The sequence below is a fragment of the Amblyomma americanum genome, chromosome 3 (genome assembly GCF_052857255.1).
Source record: "Amblyomma americanum isolate KBUSLIRL-KWMA chromosome 3, ASM5285725v1, whole genome shotgun sequence".
Classification (NCBI taxonomy): Eukaryota; Metazoa; Arthropoda; class Arachnida; order Ixodida; family Ixodidae; genus Amblyomma; species Amblyomma americanum.
This window is the reverse complement of record NC_135499.1, coordinates 190794753-190801657: the sequence shown is the minus strand read 5'-3', so window position 1 is coordinate 190801657 and position 6905 is coordinate 190794753. Positions and strand designations below refer to the sequence as shown.

At 48.7% G+C, this 6905-nt stretch overlaps 2 protein-coding genes across 4 annotated transcripts in view; one reads left to right on the top strand and one right to left on the bottom strand.

Annotated features, from left to right (window-relative positions):
* Positions 1–6905, bottom strand: part of LOC144125702 (venom factor-like) — a 188684-nt gene that overhangs the window by 175422 nt on the left and 6357 nt on the right. The gene's annotated exons all lie outside the window — the stretch shown is intronic.
* The window catches only part of LOC144125704 (monocarboxylate transporter 12-like), a 29537-nt gene continuing 27283 nt past the window's right edge, over positions 4652–6905 (top strand). The window contains exon 1 of the mRNA XM_077659336.1: positions 4652–4843. The gene's annotated coding sequence lies outside the window, so the exon portion shown is untranslated. The remainder of the gene's footprint in view (positions 4844–6905) is intronic.

Here is a 6905-nt window from a genome sequence, read left to right as displayed (position 1 = left end):
TGAGTGCAGTGGGGCCGTGCGGGGGCCCAAGGACCTGCGTGTCCTAAACTCCCCTGTTTCAAATAAAGTTTTCACCACCACCAACGTAGTCTAGGATTATCACATGTCTGTTTACTACGCAGTAAGCATAAAACAGCAGATGATCGACCCTGATCTATAACTGACTCTGCATGATGTGGTCTTTGCGACTTCTACGTTCGTGAATGATTCCTGCGGGCTGCAAGGGGAAATAATCCCGATACGTTCCGCTCAACTGTAGTCTGTCTCTCGCCGGCTATTAATATTGCTGCCGGCACGGAGTGCACGCATAATCTCGGCAAACGCGCATATCACCTGGTTGTACGATTTTCTCGAGGAAGCGCGCGTACTGTATGCATATTAAGCTGCATATCGTATTCGTTTACTATCGCTTTACCGCAGAGAGGCGTTACAATAAGGTCTTGCGTGTCGGCGCCGCATTGCGTGTGATTGAATGATGATCTGCACTGAGAAATTTTTCTCTTTAATAGGTCATATGCGAGCTGATGTGTGCACACGATACTTTTCGGATATTTTAAGCACGAGTGGCAGGAGGCTCGAGCACCAAGCTTTACAGCAGGCGGCGACGACCGAATCAACACCCGCCCCGGATGCCGTGGCAACTGCTGGAGCCAGATATGCCCGTACAGATGCTTCGAGCTGCGTGCACGTGAGGGTTTTTAGTAAAGAACGGGTTTCAATCAGTCGAGCATTTCTCAAAGCATGTCCACCTTTCCACGGTGCAGAAAACAATAACGCGCTAAATAAGATGCATGCCTGCGCTTGTATGAGCGCGTACTCGCAGCCAGTACCTGCGGCTGCTCTCGAGAAAGGCCTCGAACACCATCGCAATAACGGCCGGGCGCACAAGATTGACAGCCGAAATATTCTGTAATCTCTAATGCGATCGAGCCCTCCTCCCCCCTCAACGCACACACGCACACGCATATGTAAAATAAATAAACAGCGAGAACTTCCGCAAAAAAAAAGCGTCATTGCAGGCGAAACAAACTATGTACACCGTGGTTTGGACGAAAAAAGCGCCTGAGTTGTACTCGGAATTGAACAAAGCTCCGCATGAAGAACCCCTGTCCTTCTATAGTTCAAGTAAAATTGACCGCACATGCTTCCTACTTTCATGCCACCTCTGGGTCGTCTGTCACACGAACCAGCTCGAGCGCTGCCAGCACAAAAAACGCGTCCTGGAGGAAAAACGCTAAGGCGCCCGTGTGCTGTGCGATGTCAGTGCACGTTAAAGATCCCCAGGTGGTCGAAATTATTCCGGAGCTCTCCACTACGGCACCTCCTTCTTCCCTTCTTCTTTCACTCCCTCCTTTATCCCTTCCCTTACGGGGCGGTTCAGGTGTCCAACGACATACGAGTCAGATACTGCGCCATTTCCTTTCCCCAAAAACCAATTATTATTATTATTAATCTGGCTGCCTGCTTGCAGCCCGAAAATGCCCAGCCAGAGAAAAACGAATACGTTCTGGCCAGCCACCGGAAATGCGCGGAGAACATCGAGAAAAACGGGCTCCTGGCTCTGCACTCGGCAGCCCGCGGGTAGCCCGCATGCATCCAAAGGTGGGTAATGGAAGAGGGCCGATGAGTAAGAAGCCTAGTGATCTCTTTATATGACCTGGAAAATGGGTCTTTGACCCCACCTTGTTTAGTCGAAAATACCTTGTGCCGTGGCGCTCTTTGGCCTAAGCTGTCCTTGCGCAATAAATATCCATTATCATCATCAGCTGTATTCATTAACATCACCACCTGTTCAACCGCTGCCTCAGTACGCCATTGTCATAGGGCCTCATCACCAGACTTACCGTATCAATAGAATCGAAAAACTGAATCGTAAGTGCTCGCCCCACGACAGCAGCGTCCCTGCTTCGCGCAAATACAGCAACGGTCATATCAGGACGGTGCTTCGCTACCATGCTTATTTTATATTTTAGCCATGGCCACTTATACACAAGCAGACGGCGTATAAAAAGACACCCTTTCAATATTTGGACACAATTGCGCAGTACGTGCATCTGAAGCTCATTCGCGCGACGACGTTAAATACCTCTTTTTTCTTTCACAGCAAAAGCTATAATAGACGTTTAAGGGATACAACGGCAGCCGTAACGAGGTGTGAGACAATTACTGCGCCATTTCCTTTCCACAAGAACAATTTTCAAAGGAGGTGTGAGAATAAACACTGAAAGCAGAGACGCGTGTCGCAATAGCCGCGTCTGCCGGAGCGACAACGACGGCTTAAGATGCCCCGGTGACAAGGAGCACTGCCCTCGCCAGATTGTAGGTGGACACCACCGCCACATACCTCAAAGCGTGATTGATGTGTTCACTGATCCAGGGAGCGCTTTTCCTTTCCTCACAATCAACGGAGTCAAAACCCTCCGTCGGTTTTGAGAAAAGTAAAGGTGCATAACTGCCTCACTTTGTAGGTAAGCGCCATTACCCGCCGTGGTGGCTCACTGGTTTATGACTTATGGTTTATGGCCGTTTAACGTTCCAAGTCGACTCAGGCTATGAGGGACGCCGTAGTGAAGAGCTCCGGAAATTTTAACCACCTGAGGTTCTTTACGTGCACTGACACGCGCAGTACACGAGCCTCTAGAATATAGCCTCCATTGAAATTTTACCACCGCGGCCGGGATTGAACCCGCGTCTTTCGGGTCAGCAGCCGAGTGCTATAACCACTAAGCCACCGAGCGCCATAACCACCGAGCCACCGCGGCTGCTAGCGGTTAGCGCGCTCGGCTACTGATCCGGAGTTCCAGGGCTCGAACCTGACCGCGGCGGCCGCGTTTCGATGGAGGCGAAACGCAAAAGGCGCCCATGTGCTGTGCGATGTCAGTGCACGTTAAAGATCCCCAGGCGTTCGAAATTATTCCGGACCCCTCCGCTACGACACCTCTTTCTTTCCTTTCTTCTTTCACTCCCTCCTTTATCCCTTCCCTTTACGGCGCGGTTCATGCGTCCACCGAGATACGAGACAGTTACTGCGCCATTTCCTTTCCTCACAAACCAATTTTCAATTCTCACAAAGCGCGACTGAGATAAGTGGCCTAGTGAAAGAATTATGCACCTTTCCTTTCCTCAAAACCAACGGAGGTTATATTATGTTCCTCTGCCGACAACTGCAACCACCGGCCCAATGGGCCCTCGCGGACTCGGAGTGGGGAGAGGTCGTGGAGCTCCGACCGGCCTCGCAACTGAGGCTGGTGCAGTGGGCGGAGGTCGTCTCCGTCAGACACGTGCTGCCGGCCACCACCCACGACCAGGAGCCAGCCCAGCTGTGAAATTTTCAACTATATGGGCTCCGCCAATACTAAAGTTTTCATCATCATCAACATCATCATAATCATCATCATGCAGACCTCTCGGCCACAAATGCCAACCAGCTTTCGCTGATTAATGCGTAAAGCCGGCAAGCTTCGATCTAACAGTTTTTCCTCTTTCTTCTTTTTTTTCTTCACTAGTCTTTCTAGCACCGCCAGCTGAACTCGAGAACGTCGACTCCGTTGATTTATTTTAGTGTAAAGTATGTGCATTTTTCTATGAGTAGAACTGCAGGTGATTAGCTGTATTTCTCGTGCACGTTTGCACCACTCGCCTTTCGATTTTTCGTTTTTACATTGTTCACTGAGCCCTTTTCGCTCTTGCATCGCATTCTTTGTGTTGTTCCCTTAGAAATGTTTAGCTGGCGTTGTCGGCTTTACATTGTTTCCCCTTTATTTCTCATTAATATTATTCTAGTTCTATTATATTTTGTTTGCTCAGTAAAAACGAAACTAATTCTATCAAATTTGTGGATAAACCTAAGTTCGTTTTTCTTACTCCCGTTAAACTCTGAACCACAGTCCTGAAGAAGCTTGCTAAGACGTCGAGCATCACGAAATAAAAAGAAACTTATTCATCAAAGTTTGAGAGGCAACGAATTATTTCATCACAAATGTCCCATTGTTCGTGATTAATATCACATTCATTAATTGCGGTGTACGAACGAAACTCCTATTCAGTAACTCGACCCCTCAGATATACTCCCTTTTTTGTTGCACCTTGCCCCGCAATCAATTGATGTACCGCGTAATCGCTTCCTGCCTATTGTTCCGCGCTCATATCTACTTCGACGCTGCAATACATGCTGACGTATATTGCGCGCGGAACACGTCGATATATACAGCGCCGTAGAAGAGATTGACACATACGTACACACTTAAAGAGAGAGTGAAATAAGAAATCCTAAAATTCGCATAAAAAGCAAGCGCGTCGTATGAGGAAGAGTAAGGCTTACATGTTCTGAAAGGCTGAAGAATTCACTCTTCACCAGAATGAAAACAAGTGGCAAGAGTTTACTCTGCTACAAGTAAGCAAAGCATGCCAAGCGTTGAGTAATCCTTGACAGTGGCAGGCTCAAAGTCGCTTGCACTTGTCCAAAGCGCATGTCTTGTCTTATCGCACTGAGGGTGGGCAGAGCCAAAACAATTAATGCGCGAGATACTCTTCTGTAAACTGTAAAAGCCGTAGCCGCCAACGGGCAACGCGACTCTGGAGAATAGCGGCAGCGTCGCCGACCGAATGAGCGCCCGCGCTGCACGCGATAAGAGAGAAGTACGTATACTTGACGGCAGGTGCGCTGCGATCAACGGGAGTGAGCGGCGAGCTTTTGACTTGATGGTGGTGTCAAGTCGTTGCGTGGCACCAGATCCGACTAGGTGGCTAGTTGAATGAGTTTTTTGAAGAAGGGCACGAATAATGGTTTTCCTAGGGTAAAACCATTGCAAGGCGGTGCGACGTGGTGGCAGGAGACAGTGAGGTATGTACGACAACGGTTCTACCACAAGTTTCAACCATGCACCTTTCTGACAAACAGGAGCCTCTGGGAAGCTCGAACAAGTTACAGAGCTCCGTTCTGAAATAGTTTAATGCACAAGTGTTGGTGTAAAGTACAGGCGAATGCGATGAAATGAGCTGGCCGCAGCAGCACGCGTAGACAAAGACTGTAAGGGGTATTGCTGAAAGTATTAATAATAATAATTGGTTTTGGGGAAAAGGAAATGGCGCAGTATCTGTCTCATATATCGTTGGACACCTGAACCGCGCCGTAAGAGAAGGGATAAAGGAGGCAGTGAAAGAAGAAAGGAAGAGGTGCCGTAGTGGAGGGCTCCGGAATAATTTCGACCACCTGGGGGTCTTTAACGTGCACTCACATCGCACAGCACACGGGCGCCTTAGCGTTTTGCCTCCATAAAAAGGCAGCCGCCGCGGTCGGGTTCGAACCCGGGAACTCCGGATCAGTAGTCGAGCGCCCTAACCACTGAGCCACCGCGGCGGGTCTGAAAGTATTGCAAGCTACGTATTTCAGCTACGTTTTTGAGAGGAATGGTTATCTGGTTCGTTGAATAAAACCATAAAGCGACTGTCTTGTTTGAGCGTCGTAAGTGGCAGTTGCAGATTCTAGGGGGGACGGGGGGGGGGGGGGGGGGGGGGGAGAACTGTAAGATAAGCACTGAGCTCCTTTCACGTCTGTTCAAAAAAGCTTCACAACTTATGGCCATATTTTGGCCGAGCTTGCTTGATGCATAGTCGCCCTTAGTGCATTACAGCAGTACGGCCTCTACGGCCGTCTTTCAATGTTTACATGCGTGTTAAGAAAAGCTAACTGTGTTTCAGCGCACTATGAAGCTCGACAGAGCTGCGATAGAGAAAGCCTCGTGGAAGTGTTTCCTGCGTTTTCAGACATGACGGTGGTTGTTTGTGCCAGCTCTTATTCTCTTTTACTTGCGACCTTCCTTTTTCCTTCTCACCCGCTATAATTTAAATGGTCCGGTTTTGCATTATCTGCAAATGATGCTAATACCTCCCCTGCACTATTCATTTTTCGAGACGAAGTGAAGCCATAGAACTCGGCGTAATATAATATAACTACAGTCCAACGCAGTGTAGTTCTACGATCGCAGAAGAAGACAAAATCTTTTCCGTGGGTTGTGCACATTCAACGGCCTTGTGCGCCGCTGTCTGAAGGTCATGATTCACTGCGCCTCTAAAAGCTCCTGCAACGAGTTTCAACAAAACCGGTTTATGCAAAAGCAATAGGCCCCGCCGCGGTGGCTCAGTGGTTAGGGCGCTCGACTACTGGTCCTGAGTTCCCGGGTTCGAACCCGACCGCGGCGGCTGCGTTTTTATGGAGGAAAAACGCTAAGGCGCCCGTGTGCTGTGCGATGTCAGTACACGTTAAAGATCCCCAGGTGGTCGAAATTATTCCGGAGCCCTCCACTACGGCACCTCTCTCTTCCTTTCTTCTTTCACTCCCTCCTTTACCCTTCCCTTACGGCGCGGTTCAGGTGTCCAACGATATATGAGACAGATACTGCGCCATTTCCTTTCACCCCAAAACCAATTATTATTATTATTATTATTATTATTATTATTATTATTATTATTATTATTATTATTATTATTATTATTATTATTATTATTAAAAGCAATAGCGCTGCAGAAGTGCCGCTCTGATGTCTACTACCTTGAAACAACAGCCGGTACGGTAAACTCCAATATTGTTGCGACAACTCTGACGCCTGGAGACGGGCGCCTATGGCAAAACCAAATGATAGCGTAGCCTTGGTCCGTCCCAAGATTGCGGCAAACGTAGCCAGTTCAAGCCGGACCCCCGTACGCGCAAAGACAGACAGATACGGGAAGGACAAACGCACAGACAACGCAACGCTTTCGAACAGCTCCGTACCGATATAGGTAGTCCTTGGCACGTACGTACGTTGCCTCTTGCACAAGACGGACGCAAATCACAAGAGAAAAGCACACTCCATCTATACCTTAGGGAAACGCCTTGACCTGATGAAGAGGCTACTGACCACCAT